Source organism: Tenrec ecaudatus, chromosome 2 (genome assembly GCF_050624435.1).
Source record: "Tenrec ecaudatus isolate mTenEca1 chromosome 2, mTenEca1.hap1, whole genome shotgun sequence".
NCBI classification, from domain to species: Eukaryota; Metazoa; Chordata; class Mammalia; order Afrosoricida; family Tenrecidae; genus Tenrec; species Tenrec ecaudatus.
In genome coordinates, this window is record NC_134531.1 from 96,328,484 (window position 1) to 96,347,563 (window position 19,080).

Sequence of the window (19,080 nt, forward strand, 5' to 3'; positions counted from 1 at the left end):
CAACACCATAATCAATGCATCAATTTTTGTTCAGTCTTTCTTATCCATTGTCCAATTTCTCATGCACATGAAGCGATTGAAAATATCATGGTCTGGATCAGGCATGCCTTAGTTCTCAAAGTAACACCCCTGCTTTTCAATACTCTAAAGCAGTCTTGTGCAGCAGATTTGCCTAATGCATGCTTCTTTTGATCTGACTGCTGCTTCCATGAGCATTGATTATGGATCCAATCAAGACAGAATCTTTGGCATTGATCATTTCCCCACTTACCATGATGTCTAGTTGTGAGGACTTGGGTCTTCTTGACTTTGAGCGGTCATCCTTAATGAAGGCTGCAATCCTTGATCTTCATCAGCAGCTGCTTCAAGTCCTCCTCACTCTCAGCAAGAGAGTTGTGAGATCTGCATATCTCAGGTTGTTAATAAGCCATCTTCCAATCCTGAAGCCACATTCTTCTTCATATAAGCCAGCTTCTATGGGTTAGATAAGTACAGTGAGAAGATGAAACACTGATACACATCTTTCCTGGTTTTAATCTAGTCCCTGTTCTGTTAGCACACTGCCTGTTGATCCATGTACAAGTTCTTCACTAGCACAATGAAGTGTTCTGGAATTCCCATTCTTGTCAAGGTTGTCTATAGTTTATTATGGTCCACACTGTCAGATGCTTTGGCACGGTAAATAAAACACAAGAAAACATCTTTTTGGCATTCTCTGCTTTCAGCCAAGATCTATCTGACAAAAGCAACGATATTCTTTTGTGAACCCAGCCTGAACTTCTGTCAGTTCCCTGTCAATGTACTGCTATAATATTTGTTGGATGTGCTTCAGCAAAATGTTGCTTGCATGAAATATCAATGATACTATTCTATAGTTCTCTTGGAATGGGCACAAATAATGAATCTGTTCCAGTCACTTGGCCAAGTAGCTGTCTTCCAAATTTCCTGGCATAGATGAGAGAGTGCTTCCAATGCTTCACCAGCTTGTTGAAACATTTCAATTAGTTTTCCATCTATTTCTGGAGCCTTTTTTGTGGAGGGGGGTGGCTAATACATTCAGTGCAGCTTGAACTTCTTTCTTCAACACTATTGGTTCTTATTCTTATGCTACCTCTGACATGGAGGAATGTTGGCTAGTTCTCTTCACTTAGTGGCTCTGTATTCTTTCCATTAAGAGATGCTTCTTGCACCTTTCCACATTTTGCCCATATAATCTTTCAAGATTGCAAGTTGAGGCTGGAATTCTTTCTGGAGATCTTTCCATTTCAGATATGCTGGGCATGTTTTCCCTTTTGGGTTTTCTAATTCTAGGTCCTTATTTCATTATGATCTTTGTCTTTGTCTTCTTGAACTGCCCTCCAAATTCTTTGACTTCATCTTTTCTTCCAATTCCTTAGCTACTATACTGTTAAGAATAAGTTTCAGGAGGCCCACACACACTCCTCCAATGCAATAGCACCTCGCCCTGCTAAACGGTCATTGCATGATACCCACCTTCCCAACATGATCACTGAAGACAGACGTGTGCATAAGCAAACGTGGTGAAGAAAGCTGATGGTGCCCGGCTATCAAAAAAGATATAGCGTCTGGGGTCTTAAAGGCTTGAAGGCAAACAAGCGGCCATCTAGCTCAGAAGCAACAAAGCCCACAGAGAAGAAGCACACAGCCTAAGTGAATACAAGGTGTTGAAAGGACCAGGTAGCAGACACCAAGGAACAAAAACAATCATTGTGTGATCACCTTCCTCACATACACGCTGAAGACGAAGGTGTGCATAAGCAAGTGTAGTGAAGAAGGCTGATGGTGCCCAGCTACTGAGAGATATAGTGTCTGGGGACTTAAAGGCTTGAAAGCAACCAAGCAGCCATCTAGCCCAGAAGCAACAAAGCCCACATGGAAGCAGCACACCAACATGGATGATCGTGAAGGGCAGAGGAGACCAGGTCTCAAACAACAAAGGAGGGGGGGCGGAATCACATCACTGTGAATGAGGGGGAGTGCATGATGGGGACCCAATGCCCATCTGTAGACAGCTGGACATCCCTTGCAGAGGGGTAGTGGGGAGAGAGGAGTCACTCAGGGTTCAGTGTAGCAACAATGAAACTCAAAACCTTCCTCTAGTTCTTGAACGCTTCCTCCCCTCCCAACTATCATGACCCCAATTCTACCTTGCGGACCTGGTTATACCAGAGGATGTACAGCGGTGCAGTAGGGATCTGGAAACACAGGGAATCTAGGACGGATGGACTCCTCGGGGCCAGCGGTGGGAGTGGCGACACCAGGAGGGAAGGGGGTGTAGAAAGGGAGAACTGATCTTGGAGATCTATGTGTAACCTCCTCTCTGGGAGATGGTCAATGGGGAGGTGAGTGAGAGGAGACGCCGGGGAGTGTAAGATAAGATAAAATAATTATTTATAAAATATTAAGGGACCAGGGGGAAGGGGGGAGTGGAAGGGGGTGGGAAGGAAACCGAGCTGATTCCAGGAACCCAAGTGGAAGGCGAATTTTGAGAATGACGAGGGCAACGAATGTATAAGGGTGCTTTGCTCAATTGATGTATGTATGGATTGTTATAAGAGTTGTATGAGCCATGAAAAGAAAAAAAAAGAGTTGTATGAGCCCCAATAAAAAGATTTATTAAATTTAAAAAAAACAAAGAATAAGTTTCAGAGTCTCTTCTGACATCCACTTTGATCTTTTCTTTCTTTATTTCTTTCAAATAACCTTTTGCTTTCTTCAGGAATAAATGGTCTTAATGTTCTCCCACATCTTCTCAGTTCTTCTGTCTTAGTGTTTGAGGTATCAAATCTGTTCTTGAGCTGTTCTTGAAATGGAGGTGGGATAGATGTAAGGTTGTATTTTGGCTCTTGCAGACTTGTTTCCATGTACTTCAGCTTTACCCTGAACTTACATATGAGCAATTGATGGTCTGTTCTACAGTCAGCCCCTGACCTGATTTTAGCTACTGATATTGAGCTTCCCCAGCATCTCTTCCCACAGATGCAGTCAGTTTGATCTCTGTGTATTTCATCTGAAGAAGTACATGTGTGTAGCCTATTCTATTTGGGGGGAAAAAAGGGGGGGTTTCTATGAACAAGTCTTGATCGTGAAAATTCTTTCATGTGATTTCTAGCTTCATTTCTATCACCAAGTCCATATTTTCCAAATACTGAGGAAAATGAAGGTGATTACCCTTTTAGAGGTAAGATTAATTTATATTTATAGAGAATTTTCAAGTCTGTATTCAAGAAAAATGCACAACATATAGGCAAAGGTTCCATGAAAGTAAATCTTAACTTGGAGAAACAAAAGGAAAGCTCTCTACTTTCTAACTGCAGGGAAACCTTGCTCCCTGCCCTTCTCTTTGGCTCCTTCCATCCAAGGGCATGCTTGTTTCCCATTGCCCCTTCTCCTCTACCCAAAGCATTCGGCACTTTTACTTCATTTGGTCAGGGTGGCTAAAAATATCAAAGGCCAAGCTTTAAGTTTTCATGCAATTCACATCATTTCTTCTGACTTTGGGTTGAAGACATGCAGTAATTTAATTATGGAATGTGTGTGTGTCAGAAGCAAAATAGATCACGTTCCTGATAGGTCATGTCTTAGTCAAACCAACTAATGTGTCTTTCCATTTTATTCTCTCCCTTTTAGGGCTGCTTGGTGGTGTGGTGTTTATGAGTTGGACTGTGATGTGCACAGTCGGCAGTTTGAAACCACCAGCAGCGCTGAGGGAGAAAGACTGGGCTTTCTACTCCCGTGAGCAGTCACTGTCTCAGAAACTCACAAGGGGGCATTATGCACCAGCATTGGCTCAGTGGCAGTGAGTTTAGGAGTACTGCTGGGGATACACGGTGAACGAGGAACCAGAAGGACGGCAGTTTGAAACTACCCGTTGCTCCCAGGTAGAACACGGAGACTCTGTGCTTTTGGAGATATTTTAAAGTCTCAGAAACCCACTGGGGCAGTTTTACTCTATCCTAGAGGGTCAGGGTAAGTCAGAATAAAGTCTGTGCCCTACACACAGAGTCGAATACCGAAAGGTTTCTTATCAGTACATTTTAACTCATGATCCTTCCACGCTGATTTGAGTTATTTGAACCAAGGTCAAACTCTGAAAATAGCCTTAAGCAAGAGCCCTGCCCAATAAGGACACACTATAGTGGAAGGAACCTTGGGCTGCTAACTTCAAGGTAAGCAATTCAAAGCAATTAGTTACTCCGCAGGAGAAAGATGAGGCTTTCTACATAAGTAACTATTAACCTTCTCACTCTGTCCTACATGGTCACTAAGGGTCTAAATGGACTTGATGGCAAGGAGTTACACTAGATCAGTGGTTCTCAACCTGTGGGTCACGACCCCTTTAGGGGTAGAACGATCCTTTCACAGGGGCCACCTGTGAATTTGCAGTTATGAAGTAACAACGAAAAATAATTTGATGGTTGGGGGGATCACCACCTCATGAGGAACTGTATGAAAGAGTCATGGCATGAGGAAGGTTGAGAACCACTACACTAGATGAAAGAGCCCTGGTGCTGTACTAGGTTATGCATTGGGCTGCTAGCTACCAGGTCAGCAGTTCAAGCTCACCAGGCAGTCCTCAAGAGAAATAAGTGACTGTCTTCTCCAGTTAAAAAATGTATAGTCTCAGAAACCCACTGGGGCAGTTCTACCCTACCTTATAGGATCTCTATGGGTCAGATCAACTCAGTGGCAGTGAGTATGGGGTTCATAGTCAATGATAATGAATGATGAGTAGCCATGAAAGTTTGAACTCAGAAACTAAGAGAAACTCCTTGATAAATGGAGAAGCAGCAAAAGCAGAGGTCAGAGGTAAAATAACAGGTTTTGGGGAAAGCCACAGAACAATAGATACTGACCGGATGCTAACAGAGAGCCAGCACTTGGTAGCTAGAAATGTGTTCTTTCTTTAATGATTTTTCCTCTAACCCCTCTCCCTCCTCCCCGAAAGGCCTGCCAATAGGTGGCTCCTGTTTTTTGGTCCTGTTTTTCTTTATTCTCTACCTATCCTTTGTATACTTTTCATCATCTGTGTGGAGTCACTGGGTGATGCAGGGGCTTGACGCATTTGTCCACTAGCCAAAAGGTTGGAGGCTTGAGTCTACCCAGAGGTACCTCAGAAGAAAGGTCTGGCAATCAACTTTAGACCAATGGGCTATTGAAAACCCTATGGAGCTCAGATCTACACTGAACCCCACGAGGTTGCCATGAGTCAGAATAAACACACCAGCAATTGGTTTCTTAATCATCTGAGTCAATGTGAGGCCCTCTCTGTTCCCCCACAAGCACCAAGGATCTAGCTCACTTTTGTTTAAAGAAGTGTTTTTAAGACTGAAGTATTAGAGCAGTTAAGGAACAGTAAACAATGATTCACTGGTTAATTAACATTGTAAAGGGCAGCAAATAATAGGTGATTTTATTCTGAAGTCTGAAGCTGAAACTACCGGGGAGAAAGATCCACCAAAGAAGGACACATCTCAAAATCGACCAAACATCTCTTTCTCTCCTTTTGCCTTCTTGCCTGGATTTTGGTGTTACAACCGCAGAAACCCGCTGGGACGGTGCTGCCCCATCCTAAAGGGTCCGTACGAGTCAGAAACGACTCAGTGCCAATGGGTTTGGGTTTAGTCCTGCGCTTCCGGAGCCCTGTGGGTTACACATTGAGCGACAGTTCTGACCCGGCAGCCACGCCCAGGGAGAAGATGAGGCTGTTTGTTCCCCTCGGGAGGAGCTCCACTCTGTCCTAGAGGGTCTCTCCGAGCTGGAACCAACTCCTTAACGAGGAGCTCCGTTTGGGTTGGGTTTTCCAGCTCCTTCAGCTTTCCTTTCTGCTTTCTAGCATTCTGTCGTTTCTCTAATTGCTGCCTGGCTCTGCTCCACTCTTTTTCTGATGGCTGTGTTTCTCTCTGCCTCTTCCCTCTCCTTTCGTTCCCTGTGTGTGCCTGTTTACTCTACACTCCTTTCCGCACCACTCACTGCCTTCTCCCCTTTCCACCCTCTCTGCCTCCCAACGACGCTCTCCTCTGACCCTCTTGGCACTGGCTGCCTTACGACCTCTCCTTAAAGATCATGAAATAAAAAAGGAAGACATTCCTATGAATTGGTTGTGCTGATCACAGTTTGTACTCTGTTGTTTATTGCTTATTGGTTTGTTTTTACTTGCAGGTGAACTGAGCATCTCGTTTCTGTTAACAGAAGGAAAGGCCTAACCAATCTGCTCTTCCTTGTGTCCGTCACTGGCTTGTTTCTGCCAGGAGTCTGTGGCCTTGGCAGAAAATACATCTCTCTCCCACTGGGGCTCTGCACACAGACTCCTAGGGAAACGATACAGCCTATGAGCAGCTTGCATGTGAAAGGAATTACATATATATATATAAACCCTACAGTGCTTCTCCTTTAAATGGAGAAGAGAAAGGGAAGAAATAGCCACAATCAATTATTCACTAAATTAGATTATTAATCCACAAGGTACAGAGCTGGGATGGCAGAGAGCAGTGTTTGGGGTTTTGTTATATAGAAGATCTCTCTCTTGGTGGTACCCTGGAGCTGACATTTATCTTTCCACTAAATTAGTTTTCTAATGTTCCCATGTTGAACATTTTCCTCTGGGAATCTGAATGGAAAGTTTCAGAATATATCTTTTTCTTCCCAGATCAGGAAATGACTAAGGCCAAAGCATTTACTGTATGTCTTACCATCCTGTCCTGTCAAATGATTAAATTCTGTGTACATTTTGTATTAACAGATCAAGTTACACAGTGTTTAATAAGCCCCCAATGATCTAGTTGGTTACTCATTGCTGTGTTAACCACAAGGGCAGTAGTTCGAATCCACCAGCTGTTCCACGGAAGAAAGTTGTGACTTTCTACTCCTGGAAATAATTATAGCCTTTGAAACCCACCAGTTCTGTGTTGGCCTGTAAAGTCACTATGACTTGGAATTGTCACTCGTTTATATCCAAGAGCATAGCCATCTGCCACCCTCTGTCAACCACAAAAAAATTGTACTGGGTGATCCATCCAACCAATGTCCTGAGGGCTCTCTCTGAATGCTTTATTGCACCCTCAGCTTCACACTCTTTAGTTTCAGTTTCTCCTGGGTAGCATCAGTTTCATTTGTGCAGGAACTCACACACACACACACACACACACACACACACACACACTTGATTACTTCCTCACTTGATGGTTACTAGACCCAAATCATTCCCTCTGAAAAACAGAACCTCACCGGTCACAGTCAGGTAGGAGACTCAGGTCTCTATAGGAGAACAAGGAGCCGTGGCTGCATAACAAGGAGTCCTGATAGCATGGTGGTTTACTTGCGGGGCTGACACCCACAAGGTCAGCAGTTCAAAAACACCCACCACTCCTTGGGAGAAAGAGGAAGTCTTCTGCTCTGGGAAGAATGTAGAGCACCAGAAACCACAAACAGAATCTCCATACTGCTCTCTAGAGTGGCTATGAGTTAGAATCAACTCAATGGAAGTGAATTCTTTTCTTTTTTTTTAATTTGAGAAGCCTAACTGTTAGGTGCCCAGCTGCTAACTGAAAAGTTCGTGTTCCAAACTCAGGGATAAACACTTGGCAATCTGTTCCCATGAAGATTTCAAAAAAAAAAAAATTCCAAACTCGTTGCTACTGATTTGGTCCTGACTCATAGCACCCTATAGGACAGGGTAGAACTGGCTCTGCGGGTTTCCAAGACTCTGTAACTCTTTTGGATAGTACAAAGTCTCATCTTTCTCTGCAGTGGCTGTCTGTTTCAACCTGCTGACCTTAAGATGAGTAGTCCAACACATAGCCGTGTCTCACTACAGCACCACCACCTGGGCAGGTATAGTCTATTAGTCTATAACAGGGGCCACATGAGTCTGAATCAACTCAACAGCCCTAAACAAGAACAAAAACACATATGAAACTGCTCAAAGGAGTTCTCTGACTCAAGAGTTGAAGAGAAAACTAGGAGCTGGCAATGGCTGAAGCATACTGTAAGATGTGACGTACATACTGCCATCATGTCGTGATTACCAGGCCGTCCTATTTAGCAATTCCAAAGTGTGATATGTCTATTTGTTGGGAGCAGTGACGGTGGACACTGGGAATGGGGAGCTGGGTATCAGACGAGGGTCTTGACCTCATAAAACCCACTTCTATGGAGGAAGACAGATAATACTTACTGGCATAAAAATGGTAAAGGAAATGAACGCGGTCACAAAATAAGTATACCAGATAAGACTACTTTGTTTAAGTTGGGTAGAGAATGCTTTTGTAAGAAAGTGACTTTTGAGTGAGAAGCAAATTATAAGAATGTGCCAAATATGAAAATGGCTGGGGAAAGGTTATTCCACACAGAAAGCACAGCAAGTCCAAGGGCCTAGAAGAAAAATAGGGCCATTATGTCCAAGGACCAGAGTGTAATTGAAGTTTGGTGAAAGAGGAATTGAAAACCAAAAAGAATGAAAACTGCCCTCAAGCTGACTCAGGTTCACAGCCACCCCCAGGACAGAGGAGAACTGCTCATAGGGCTGCCGTGGCTGGGACGCTGTACGGGGTGGGCAGCCTCGTCTCTTCCATGCAGCAGCTGTCAGTTTCAACTTGGCAGTCGGTGGTCCAACTGCTCCACTCGGGCTCCTGGAGCGAGAGGGCAGAATGGGGTTTATTCTCTACCCATTAGTGCTTCATAACATCAAGGAAATAAAATTTTTCTCTGAGATTTAAACCTTGATATCAACGAACACTGGGTCATATATTGTGTCCTCTTAGGTAGCAAGAGACAGAAATCCAAATGAAGAAGAAGAGGAGGAAGAGGAAGGAAGGAGGCAGAGAGGGAAGGAGGAAGGAAAGAAGAAAGGTCACAAACAGGGGGTTAGCTGTTCAGCTGTTGCTGTTTCGCTGAGACGGGCTGTGCTACTGTGTAGTATGTTCTCCTGTGTATGCGCCATAGCCTACAAGTAATAGGGAGTGATACTAATAGTAGAATAAATATTACATGTTTAAAAAGTAAAAGGATAATAAAAATGAATACAATTGCTATGGAAAAAGAGAGAGAGAGAGAGAGCAGAGAAGGGTCACAGGCTTGACAGCCCTCCAGACTCCTTGTCCATGGCCCCTAAACGCTGATCTGAGTGGTTCTCAAGGAAGAACAGGAAAACTGAAATCAACTTAAATTCGTATGTGACACAAAAACTAGTATTAAAAACATGAAGAAGACATCAGGTTGTGTGCATTGCTCGTGCTCAATGCCACGAGGTTCATTCTGACCCGCGTAGACTCCCAGGGACAGGGTACCGCTGCCCTGGGGTACGGAAGCTGTCGTCAAAATCTCCAGGTCTTTCCTCCGCAGAACTGCTAAGTGGGTCACTGAGTTTGTGGGGGGAGAGTGGGGGGTGTAGAAAGGAGGATTTGTTGGCTTATGTAACCAGCCAGGGCACAGATGTATCTGACAGTGCTGGAAACAGTTCACTGTTTCCACTTCTCGACTTCTGTTTGAATGTTTTTTTTTTTCCGTCTCTCCTCCTCCTAGCTTAGCGCCATGACCACTGGGAGATCTGAGCTTACATGCAGCATCGGAATAAGAAACAATAAAGCAAGTTGCTTTCCTCCCAGCTCAGTTTAAAACACCCTAGGAAAGATTCTGATGGCTTTGACTTCATGCTCACTCCTTGGACCAACTATGGGAGCCAAGGGAATTGGGGTACTAACTCATTTAGCCTGTGGCCAGGTCAGTTACGGTAAGTGCAGGAGACATATTTGATAATGCAGATATGGCCTCCGGAATATCGATGTCACCCTAATTTGTCCATTAGAGATGAGGGTGGAAATTGACTAAGTCAGGTTAAGGCTTACTTACATGCCAGTAAGATGTTTCTCTCGGTTACAAAGGAAAGGGTTTGGTGGTGGGGGGAAGAATGGGAAATGACTGCGTAATGGGTGGAGACCGTCTTTGTAGCTCGAGGAAAGGCGGTGTACTCGAGAGAGTCCTGGCTGCGCACTATGGACAGACTAAATGCCACTGAATTGGAGTTTTTAAATGGTTAACTCTATGGTATGTGATTCTTACCTCAATTGAAACAAAAAAACAAACAAAAGATAAGTTGTTTAATAATATTAAGTACTACCCAAAGAAAAAGTGTGTTCTTTTGAAGGCGTCATTGAAATGGACCTTAGCAATTCTGATCCAAATCTTGTTCCGGGGTCTGGGGCGGGTGTTGGGGAGGGGGGGCTTGGCCAAAGGCAGGTGGTCACTGGCACCCACTGCCACGCAGTCCTTTCTGAGCCACAGTGAGCCTGTGCAGGGTTTCTGAGACCATAAAGCTTCAAGGACCTGAGGGCCTGGTGGGTTTGAATCATCAACCTTGCAGTTAGCTGTATAATGTGTAACCCACCGCCCCACCAGAAAGCCTTGTAGTCATTAGTAAGGGAGTGTATGTTAGTGATCTGTGTTAATGCTCCATAAATCAGTGGGTTTCTTTCTATTTATTTATTTTCATCAGTGAGTGCCTAATGCTAATTTGCAGAGCACCTTCTCAGAAGACTGCCAATCTCCAAGTCAGCAGCTCAAACCTATGGCTGCTTCATGGGCAAAAGCTAAGCCTGTCTTCTCTGGATAAGGTTCACCCCCATGAAAACCCTCTGGGTTGGAATCAGCAAGATGACAGTAAGTGGGGTTTTGAGTTTCCCTGAGGAAATCTTGTGGGAAACTTTAGTTTAAAGCTAAAGATTGCCCTACTTCTTTTCCCAACTTGATGTTTCATCCAATGACCCAGGTCCAGTTGATGTGCTTCTATTGCCCAGACTGCTTCTGCCCTACATCAGTCCACTGGGAATTTTGGCTTTCTTGTATCATCACGAAGAAGGAAATAGAAGCCTGCGTCCTGTATTACTATTGGCTCACCTTAAAGTTAACATGTTTATCAATTATGTTCTTAAGGGGTCTTAACTTCTTGCTATTCTACAGCTGTTTCCTTTCCTTTCTATTTCAATATATGCATGATAATACCGCACAGCGTTCTACCCCCCCCTCTCTGTCATGTATGTGTGTATGCATGTGTGTGTGCGTGTGTGTGTGTGTGTGTGTGTGTGTCCCTCAACTCCTGGCCACTTTCTGTTCACCACAATCAGCATTTTGAATTTAAGAGAGAATTTTACATTCCAATGTTCTTGACAGAAAAACCTCCATACAACGCGAGTCCCTCCCCTGAATGAATCCACTGTTAGACAAAATTATCAATGATGCTAAAGAAGGAACCCCGACTATTAAACACACTAGATTGCATATGGCCTCTTTATAACTTTCTTTTTTGCATTGATTTATTCACTCAACAAATATGTGTGAGCCTTTGCATTGTATTGCACGCACACAGGGAAGACTTGATACCAGTTCTTCTGATCGAATGCAATTTCTTAATTCCCAATACCATTTGGACTCTCGCTTATCTGGAATAAGGCGATGAATGAGACTTGAGTCCTGTCGGCAAGACCCTTTAGAAAATGTGGACTGCAGCATCGAAACATGTGCACACATAACACAAGCTCAGTACTAAGTGTCGACTTGCAAACACTGTGCCAGAGGCGTGTTGAGGAGGAATCAATTTATGATAGCCATGCAGTCTAGGAAGGAAGAGGACGGTGATGTCATACATGCCCCTAGAAAGCCACAGAGGAAGAATAAACACTTTAAGTGTGTGATCCCAAGGAAATGCTCAGATAGAGCTTCCCAGTCCTGGTTAAAAATGAAAGTCTTCAAACACTTTAATGTACATGCTAATCGTTGTTTTCCATCGTCTGCTCTATGCTATGTGTTAGGCTTCATAACAACTGATCTAGAGCACTATCAATGGTCACACGTTTCAGACTAAAACAGGGAGAGGTATAACTCATAGGCGTGAAGATTAACCAAGTTCACGCTGCTAATCAGGGGCAACATCAGAATTTGAGCCCTGCCTTTCCCGACTCCAAAACTTAACATCCTTTCCGCTATATCTTGCTTTCTTCTGCTCATCCAGCGTCTGTCCCTTGGGTGTCCAGGGGACATTCAACTTACCTGTTTGAATTAGATGCAAAAATCATTCTCAGACTGATGAAATTGTTAGGCATCTGTATCCTCCTTTATTAGAGGCAAAAAGAGAAATCACCAGAAGACTTGGCATGATTCATGTTCAGAGACATGCAGAGGAATTCTCCTTGGGAGTGGGGAATCAGAGAAACCACAGATCACTTTTGTGAGCCCCCAAGGTGAGGTGGATATTGTATTAATAAGAAACTTTTATTTACCAAAATTTTAATAAGCAACAATTCTGCATTGAACTAGGGACTGTGTAGAAAGGAATTTGGGCACCTCTAATTCTGTTGCTAAATCAGGTTGTGAGCATGTAATCTTTAGAGATCATAATCTCCCAACCTGGCAATCTGTGTTTTCCAGAAACTTGAGGGGAAATATCAGACAAAAGCGCTGCCTGCTGGTGAGATTGGAAACTGTTCCGTTAGTCCGCAGCCGCTTTCATGCATTGCTACCTGTGTTGGATTGGGGTCGGTAGAGAAGCCACATCAGGGACACTTGGATGTATTGTAAATAGAATTCTATCAAAGAAGGGCTTACACGGTTCTAGAAATAGGTTAAATTCAATCCAGAGGAAGTCATGAACAGGAAGCAAGACGATGAAGGAGAGACAGGGAACACAGGATAAAGGATGCAGAGGTCTGAAGCCAGCTGAATTAATCCACCCTTCATAGTTGACATCATCTCTCACTACCATACTATTGTACCCATTAATCCACTCAGAGCCTTTGGGGTACAATATCAGAGATACTGGATGGGTGATGCTGTGGGTTAGGCATTGGGATGTTAACCACAAGGCCACTGGTTCAAACCCACCAGTCACCCCAAGGAAAAAAGATGAAATTGTCTGCTCATAATATATAGGGTTTCCAGCACTGTTAATTTTTATGGATCAGGCAATTAGATCTTCCTTCTTTGGAAATCCCAACCTTATGGAAGTTGTCCAGTGCTTAATCATTTGCCCACCCATGGACTCCTTTTTAATGATAAAAACAATCCCCAATAACAATCCCAAAAAGTCGACAATTTCAAACCCACTCAAAAATCTATCATAAACAAGGCCAAGGGGGTCTGCTTCCAAAAGGTTCCAGCCTTAAAAATCCGAATGAGAGGTCCTATTCCACACGCAAGGGGTCACCATGAGTAGAAACAGTCTCAATAATAGCAAACAATACAACATAATTCCGTTTTTTTTCTCCCACTAAAAGTCCCTCAGGTAGCCAAAAGCAGTGATTCTCAATCCTGGCCAAACCAAACAAACAGGCTTGAAGGTAAACAAGTGGCCATCCAGCTCAGAAGCAACAAAGCCCACATGGAAGAAGCACACCAGCCTGTGTGATCAGAGGTGTCGAAGTGATCAGGTATCAGACATCATCAGAACAAAAAATCTTGCCATAGTGAATGAGGGGGGTAGTGCGGAGTGGAGACCCAAAGCCATGTGTAGGCCACTGGACATCCCCTTACAGAAAGGTCTTGGGGAGGAGATGAGCCAGTCAGGGTGCGATGTAGCAACAATAAAACATACAACTTTCCTCTAGTTCCTAAATGCTTCCTCCTCCACTATCATGATCCCAATTCTACCTTAAAAATCTGGGTAGACCAGAGGATGTACACTGGTACAGATAGGAACTGGAAACACAGGGAATCCAGGGCGGATGGTCCCTTCAGGACCAGCGGTGAGAATGGCGATACTGGGAGGGTGGAGGGAAAGTGGGTTGGAAAGGGTGAACCGATTACAAGGATCTACATGTGACCTCCTTCCTGGGGAATGGACAACAGAAAAGTGGGTGCAGGGAGATATTGGACAGGGCAAGATATAACAAAATAATAATTTGTAAATTATAAAGGGTCCATGATGGAGTAGGGAGCAGGGAGGGAGGGGGAAAATGAGATCTTGATGCCAGGGAATTGGGTTGAGAGCAAATGTTTTGAGAATGATGAGGGCAATGAATGTACAAATGTGCTTTACACAATTGAAGTATGTATGGATTGTGATAAGAGTTGTATGAGCCCTAATAAATAATTTTTTACGGGGAAAAAAACAAACAAACAACTGCAACTGAGTCCACCTGACTCTGAGTGACAATGTGGACCCAGAGTCGAAGTGGACGTTCGGGTTCCCAAGGCTGTAAATCTGTGTGGGAGGAGATGACCTCAGCTTTCTCCAGTGGAGCTGTGTCCACACTGCTCACTCTCCACCACCAAGGCTCCTCAGCCCTCACAGCACATATATGTCACCCAGGAAGTTGTTTACTTCTCTTTTCTTAACACCGACACCCAGCTCTCCACTCCCAGTGATTATGCTTTAATGGACCCGAGGTGGTACCTGGACATCAGTCAACCAATGTAGACCATCACTGCCCCCTGTGTGGGTGGTACAGAGAAGTGGGAAAATGTTGTGGAGGCAGATAAATCACAATTTTTAAAATAATTTTATTAGGGCTCATACAATTCTTATCACAATCCATACATACATCAATTGTGCAAAGCACATTTTTACATCCATTGCTCTCATCATTCTCAAAACATTTGCTCTCCACTTAAGCCCCTGGCATCAGCTCCTCATTTTCCCCCTCCCTCCCCTCTCCCTCATAAACCCTTGATAATTTATAAATTATTATTTTGTCATATCTTGCCCTGTCCGATGTCTCTCTACACCCACTTTTCTGTTGTCCGTCCCCCAGGGAGGAGGTCACATGTAGATCCTTGTAATCAGTTCCCCCTTTCCAACCCACCCTCCCTCCACCCTCCCAGTATCGCCACTCTCACCACTGGTCCTGAAGGGATCATCTGCCCTTGATTCCCTGTGTTTCCAGTTCCTCTCTGTACCTGTGTACATCCTCTGGTCTACCCAGATTTTTAAGGTAGAATTGGCATCATGATAATGGGTGGGGGGAAGCATTTAGGAACTAGAGAAAAGTTGTATTTTTCATCGTTGCTACTTCTCACCCTGACTGACTTGTCTCCTCCCCAAGACTCTTCTGTAAGGGGATATCCAGTGGCCTACACATGGCTTTGGGTCTCCACTCCGCACTACCCCCCTCATTCACTATGGCAAGATTTTTTGTTCTGATGATGTCTGATACCTGATTCCTTTGATACCTCATGATCGCACAGGCTGGTGTGCTTCTTCCATGTGGGCTTTGTTGCTTCTCAGCTAGATGGCCGCTTGTTTATCTTCAGGCCTTTAAGACCCAGACACTATATCTTTTGATAGCTGGGCACCATCAGCTTTCTTTGCCACATTTGCTTATGCACCAATTTGTCTTCAGCGATTGTATCATGGAGGTGAGTACACAATTATATGATTTTTTGTTCTTTGATGCCTAATAACTGATCCCTTCGGCACGGCGTGATCACACAGGTTGGTGTGCATTTTCTATGTGGGCCTTGTTGCTTCTCAGGTAGATGGCTGCTTGTTTACCTTCAAGCCTTTAAGAGCCCAGATGCTATCTCTTTTGATAGCTGGGCACCATCAGCTTTCTTCACCACATTTGCTTATTTACCTGCTTTGTCTTCAGTGTATGTGTTGGGAAGGTGAGCATCATAGAATGCCAGTTTAATGGAAGAAAATATTCTTGCATTGAGGAAGTACTTGAGTGGAGGCCCAATGTCCTTTTGCTACCTTAATACTAAACCTATAAATATATGGACATAAATCTATTTCCCCATCCTCATACATAAATATATTTGCATATGTACATGTCTTTATGTAGACCTCTATAAATGCCCTTTGCCTCCCAGCTCTTTCCTCTGTTTCCTTTGACTTTCCTCCTGTCCCACTATCATTCTCAGTCCCCACAAGGGTTTCAGCAATTCCTCTTGGTTACATTACCCTTGATCATACCCTACCAGACCTCCCACACCCTCCTTATCACCGATTTGAATCACTTGTTTTTCCCTTGTCCCTGGGTTTGTTAACACCACTACCTTTCCCCACACCTCCCTCTCTCCCATGTCCCCCCCGGGAAATGTCAGTCCCATTGTTTTCTCCTCCAGATTATACATCCAGCCTATCTTATTTAGATATAATAACATGCACAAAAACAAGACAGAGCAAAACCAAGCAACAATATACAACAAAACAACAACAATAAGCCAATGACAAAAAACACAACAAGAAAAGTAAGTTTATAGTTGTAGTTCAAGGATTGTTTGTTGGCCTTGAGGAGTGTTTTCCAGTCCTGTCTGCTGGGGCGCCATGCCCTGCCCCCAAAGTCCACCTTCATCATTCCCTGGGGAAAATCACAATTTTAATCGAACTTCATTCATTTGCCCTTTGGGGTAAACTGTCTACCTTCCCCTTGGCTCCATTTGCTTTATCTGTGTAGCAAGCATAGGACCTACCCGTCCTTTATGGAGGGCGCCGAAGGAAGCTCCACATAAAGGACTGCAACCAATGACTGAGGCGATCCGTGCCTGGCAAAGTAGCAGGGCAGAAATATGAGAGGAAGAACATTGACAAGATGGGCTGACTTAGAGGCTGCAACCACAGACCCAAACATAGCAACAATTGTGATCGTGGGCAGTGCTGGGCAGTGTTTGGTTCTGTTGTACCCAGGGTCAGAACCAGGTTGGCAGCACATAACATCAACAATAATGGCTCACAAGGCATGGTCCCAGGTCAGCATCACCTGGACATTTTTAAACCTTGGTGCCCCACCCCAGACTGGGGATCCACAGACTACATTTTATCAAACCCCTCGACCAAGAGTCCTCAAACTTTTTAAACAGGGGCCAGTTCACTGTCCCTCAGACCCTTTGGAGGACTGGATGATAGTTAAAAGAAAACAAACTATGAACAAATTCTTATGCACACTGTACATATCTTATTTTGAAGTAAAAAAGCAAGTGGAACAAAAACACATGGCGGGCCGGATAAATGTCCTCAGCGGGCCACATGTGGCCCATGGGCCGTAGTTTGAAGACCCCTGCCCTAGACTCTAGGGCCTAGATGATTCTGATCAACACTAAAATTTGAGAGTTGCTGTATTAAAATATAGTAACCGTGTGTACTATATAGCAGGAGTGCTTACACTTTTTCAGCATGCGTGCTACTTATAAAACGATCCAGTCAAAATGATCTGCCAACTAGAAAAATGCAAGACACTTATTTCTATTTATTCTTGTCTTGGCTCAGTACCTTCAGAAAATAAAGAATCTTCAAATGTTTGCGTGTTCCCTTAAACCGTCCCTTTGATTTGACTTGCTAAATCTCTCAGAAACCCTCTGCAGTGACTTGTTTGCATCGTGATAGTGAATGTGTGCTCTCTTATACGTTTCGATGTGTACGTATTCATTTTGTTCTCTTCTGCTCGCATTTTCCTTCACAATCACAAAGCCTCTGTTGACTGCTGCTCTCCGTGATTAAGTGTGTTCTTCAAATCAATGTGTCCGTGATGAGCCTAATTTCTGGCCACAGTGCTCTTCGCTGGAGAGGCTGCTATTGCAGGCGACAAGCCTGGAGCTCGGGGCTCATTCAGAGCCAGACCCCCTGCCATCCTGGATTCTGAGCACAGTAACCCTGTGAATCAGAGGCTGAAAATCCTTCTGGGAACAGATAGTCTCACCATTCTCCCTCAGTGAGCAGTGCTTACTCAATAACACCAACTGCATCACCAGGGCTCAGGCCAAAGTGTGATCCCAACCCTACCTGAACAAGTTTGGGCTCTTGGGCAAATTAGTTGGTTTCTGAAACGCTTTTCCTATTGAAATAAACTAATGATAACACCAGAACCTACCTTAAGGCTTTTCTGCGAAACCTGCTGGAGACTTAATATCCTGCCCATAAGACACAGCAGTGGAGCGGGATACAGCTGAACTTCGCTGGCTTCCCTATTGCCACGAGTCAGGAACCAGACGTGCTTGCCCACTCCATCCTTCTTTCCCTATTCTGACGCTGACCGGTCCTCCCACACCTCGCTAGTCCCATGCTGGCTTTGATCAATTGCAATGAACTCACCGACAATGCTCACAATTAAGTGTGTTTATTGGGAAGGCAATAGGTTAACACAAGTCAAGATCAGCAAACAGTAAGGGTACAGTCAGTGGTCCATAACAACATCTCTCCTCAGTCAGCAGCCAACTCTCTCTCTCTCTGGACCTCAGCCTTTCTACCATATATTACCTTAGCCTTGGCCTCCATGGACCAGGAGGCCAGTCCACCTGTCACTCTGTCTCACAGTTGCATCATCTCTAGCCAAATGAGAAGAGACCCACAGTCTCCACGCTGCTTCCCAGAGTCTTCTTGCCATGATTTCAGGTGATTCTGGTCTCAGAGGCCCTCACCATGTCACACAGAGATCTGGGGTGTGGTCTGTGTCCTAGAAGACTCTTGAACACTGAGGAACGGCTTTGAAGGAGGTGTGGTTGTCTTGGCAGAGCATACCCCCAAGGAAGATGAAACATGGTATCTTAGGTCACAGCCTCTGGTAAAGTAGAGTTTGAAGGTGCCTCCAAAGAAACCTGTGTGGCTTGGTTTACACCCTCTACTAAGGTCAGGGCTAGTGGTTGTTGTTAAGGTTGTTGTTATTAGCTGCCATTGAGTCGTCTGCCTGATAGTGACCTTGTATACAGCAGAACATAGCATTACCCAGTCCTGAGCCATCCTCACGCTTGTTCTTAGGTTTAATTGCATTATTGCAGCCATTGAGTTGTTATATCTTGTCCAGGGCCTTCCTCTTTCTTGCTGTCCCTCCACTTGATCAAGCATGATGTACTTCTTTCTCCAGAGACTGGTCTCTCCTGATAACCTGTCCAAAGTATGAGAGGTGAAACCTCACTGCCATCCTTGACTCTGAGGAGTATTCTGGCTGTACTTCTTCCCAAACAGATTTGTTTGTTTTGACAGTCCATGGTACTTTCAATATTCTTCACCAACATCATAGTTCAAATGCATTGATTCTTCTTTGGATTTCCTTATTTAATGTCCAATTTCCACATTCATAGGAGTAGATTGAAAATACCATCGCTTGGATCAGGCATCCTAACTCCTCAAAGTAG